Source organism: Argiope bruennichi, chromosome 4, assembly GCF_947563725.1.
Source record: "Argiope bruennichi chromosome 4, qqArgBrue1.1, whole genome shotgun sequence".
Taxonomy (NCBI): Eukaryota; Metazoa; Arthropoda; class Arachnida; order Araneae; family Araneidae; genus Argiope; species Argiope bruennichi.
Window position 1 is genome coordinate 56,813,665 of NC_079154.1, and position 3,760 is coordinate 56,817,424.

Genomic DNA, 3,760 nt, shown 5'->3' on the forward strand with positions numbered 1-3,760 from the left:
CCTCCTATCATTTACTTGCAAACTGCTATTAGTGGAATCTACGAGGCTAGAATGACCGATCCCTGTGTTTTAGGCTTAAATTTCCTTCGAAAATTTGGTTTTGTTATAGACATGAGACTGAGCCTGATGTAGGCAAGAAACGAAGTTCTTTGTTCGGAAGTCATCTCAAAGGAACCTTTTACTTAAAGACCGATGAGCCATCTGAAGGACCCTGTATTGAGAGCTGTAAAAAAACGTTTGAGTGCCGTGAAAGACCTCGGAATGGACGAAAATATTCCCGTGAAAGTTAAGGCGACGGCATCGGCGAATCACTTGTTTGCTAGTAAAATCCAGGAAGCATTGTTGGAAGACCCTGATTATAGTTTGTTTCTGTGGAGGAAACAGAATACAGCCGATCGACCATTTTGGAAAGAATTTTCATCAGAAAATTTTAATACGATCCTATGTTTGGTTCCTTGTAACTCTCTACATATTAAATAATTTGGTCAAGTTTGGATGCCCAACACGAAGCGACGGAAACGTTGGAGCCCGAGGCCGTGAGAGATTTGGGAAGGATCTTTTGCTATCGCCAAGAAAGTGAACCACCATGTCGTCAGGAGTTCGAAAGTCGTCCAACATCGAACCAAACGCTGTTCACATCAGTCGTCTTCCCCAATGCTGGGTGTAATTGTAATGAGATTTCCGGAGCTCAGTCTTTGAAAAATTGATTAATTTTAAGAATTTGTAATGTTATTTCTCAGCCCAGCTAGTTCCATAGTACGAAAGGCAGTCTTATAGACAGCTCTGGTAGATGCTGAACAGGCATCGGATCAATGATCCTGGGTTTTGATAAAAAATTTCTACTGGTGGCAAAAGGGAAGACTCTAGAATCAGCATGAATTTTGGCGATAGGGTTATTAGTATGCGAATAATCCCGATCCTTATAGCAACAAATATACTTTACCTTCTGCTCCCTGCGTTGGAAGCTGTAAAAAGTCGATTGAACGGGATGGAATCAGTTGAAAGAAGTGCAAGTGTTGAGTCAGTTGAGTGGAGCTCAAGCGATTTGTTAATCATGTGCCACTGCTTATAGTCAAATATTGAGGCAGCATCAAGTCGTATGCTGAATAGCCAATTTTATGATGGAACCAGTAAAGAGTCGATAGTAAAGCTCAGCTAAAACGAACAGATAACAGAGAATGGCTGGCATTTGAGGGACATTAATAGTGGGTGTGAAGTTTCTATTCCCGCTGAGATCTATATGACCGCTTTACGGTGCTACTGCTGCTTACTACTTATTCGCTACTTGTGTGCTGATGTATACTATAAGTATTTTTCTTGTATACCTTTGGCTGTATATTTGCTGCTATGTACTGTACGTGTTGAATAAACGTCGTTCTTTGTTACTGAGCCTGTTAGACTGTTTCACCATAATTTTTAATCAAGAATTTATAATTTTTCTACCTTATATAATAATTCTGTTTTATGTTTCGCTAGTATATTGTTACGGAAACATCCGTCTTTATAGTGTACAATGAAAGTTCAACAGTATCAGTAAAGCGTAAGAATTCATTATTCTCTACGAAAGCATTATTCTCTACACAATTAACAAACTACATATGAAGCGTAAAGAAAACAACACTTGAAATCAATAATATACAAGTATCAAATCGTTATCAAGCAACCACAACAACACAAGTATTTCAGAGAGTATTTGCTGGAAGATTAGCACCGCAAAGAGAAACTTTGTTTAACTCCTTTCTGGACTCGATATTCGTCCTTGCGCTTGAACTTTTCTAGATCCACTGACAGGGTATTGAATGTTCTAACGCAAACAACAATGTTGTAAAATAAAAGCAGGAAAGAATACTAGTTTTAATAGTGATATCCCCAAATAAATTCGGGAGCTTTCATTTTTTTGTATAGTCTCCCACAAAGGCTGAGGGTTAGTAACCTGGCATCAAATCAACAACTATCAAAATATCTATAAAATTTTCTTCCCTTTCATGAAAAATGCACATGGAAACAATATCACTAATTCGTAACAATAATAAAGCAATATTAAAGATTTTTCTTTTCATTACTCAAGATATTTTGCTTATGTATTGTACATTTCGTCAAATGTGGCAAGTACTGGGCCCGTGGCATTTAAAAGTAGAGCCGAAAAATAATATATAAAACCATAGTTGGATGTCGAATGATTTTTTAATTGATTTTATGTGTTGGAAACAAATAAGAATTTAGTTTTTGTGCATCAGCTCTTGTCTGTCAGATATGATGGTAATGTTACTTAACAATGTAGGAAAGGAATGAAATTAAATATTTGAATAAACATTGAAAATGGCATGAATTTCATAGCAACAATGAATAGAATTATTTAAATAATTTTTTAAAGTATTTTAAGTCAAAGAAATGCCAAACGTTTGATATTATTTCATTGATTAAAGTTCTAATAGATCACCCAGATGAATACTTTCTCACCCTGCCAAAGTATATCTGTTTTGAATCTCTTGTCGAACAGTCTATCTTATTGAGTGTCAATAAATATAAATCCCCTTTTATTATTATCAGATATTCCTACTTTCAATACAATCGCGATGTCTTGGTAGTAGGTTATCACCTTCAGAATCGGATGTCCGAGATTCGAAATCCCATTTTACCGATGAATGGTCGTCTAAGCAGGACTAGTTCTTGTTAATTCTGTAGAAATCAAATGCCGTGACAAGGATGTTTGAAGACAGGTGTCATCCTCAAAATCTGATCACAATTCAAAATCGTGAGATCCATTCCAAAGTTACCCACGAGTTGCTTCAAAACGCAACATAAATATAATTAAATCAAACCAAAATTTTCAACATATGCGCTTTTCACTATTATGGAATAAAATAATGAAAAGCATGTATTCTTCTGGTTTAACACCTTCATTATCGATGTCGAAATATGAAAGTTTCGTGTGTGAAATATTCATAATGAGGTCAATCTTGTGTAGCTCTGGACTACTCTGTTATTATCTGCGATGGTCAAATCGATCCTTTTGTACCTGATTATGCAGCCCATGATGAGATGTGTTCTTCTTGTGATATGTGCTATATTCTATGAAATCCTAGATTCATGATGGCAGGTTCTTGCCTACCAAACAAAAGGGCTCTAAGTTTGAGATCAGATTCCATTAAAATTATTCGAAATGCACGAAAATCTGCTGTGCATCAAATATATCAAGAAACATTTAAACACTGGCATACCATGAATATCTGAAGAGGAAAGGTAAATTTACTATCATATCTTGGTCCAAACTACGAGGTTTGTATCAAAATATTCTCGTTTTGAAGCAAATTTGAGAGCTATGAACAACCTCGACAACGTAAATATCAAGTAAATTCATTAAATCGATAAAAAGAAAAAAATTAATCTGTCCCTCTTTATTCACAACTAATACATCGTATGAAATAATTGACTTATAGTAGAAAGGACTTGCTAAAGAAAATGGAAAGATTTTTTTCCTGGAAATAACATTAGGTGTTAAAAGAAATCAAATAGTCTTTGCAAATGAATATAGATGTTCATAAAGGAACATTTGAAGACACTATGAATATGCGTTTACTACATTTTCCAAAACCAAATTTAATAAAAACACCCGAATGCTGTTTCATGCTATAATATAAGATATGCTGGAGCCCGATAGTTATGGTATTGACTCTCTTTGCCGCAGGTGCCATGTTAATGAAAATATACCAAGGACAACTCTCCGGCCTTGAAATCACAAAGTGAAGTGAAATAGTGT